The sequence below is a fragment of the Aureococcus anophagefferens genome (genome assembly GCF_000186865.1).
Source record: "Aureococcus anophagefferens unplaced genomic scaffold AURANscaffold_22, whole genome shotgun sequence".
NCBI lineage: Eukaryota > Pelagophyceae > Pelagomonadales > Pelagomonadaceae > Aureococcus > Aureococcus anophagefferens.
In genome coordinates this window covers 45,064-45,434 of record NW_008705582.1, presented here as the reverse complement: position 1 = coordinate 45,434, position 371 = coordinate 45,064, and positions in this window count along the sequence as shown.

Here is a 371-nt window from a genome sequence, read left to right as displayed (position 1 = left end):
GACCGCGGTGAGGTCGCCCAGGTCGTCCTGCGTGCGCACGGCCTCCCAGCCCGGCGTCGACGCCGCGGCGACGCCGGCCGCGGGCGCGAAGACCGTGCGCGGCGGCCCGCCGCGGAACGCGTCGTCGCAGTCCGCCGCGTCGGCCGCGAAGACGTAGCACCGCGCGGCGCCCGACCGCCGCGCGGCCGCGGCGAGATCCGCGAGCTCCGCCGCCGGCATGCCGCCGCGCGCGGCGGCCGGCGCCGCGGCCGGCGGCGCCGGCTTCTTCTGGGGCTTGGCGAAGGGGTTCGGCAGCGCCGGCAGCGCGAACGCCGGCGCCGCCGCCGGCGCCTCGGCCGCGAGCGCGTCGACGAACCAGAGCGCGCCGCTCA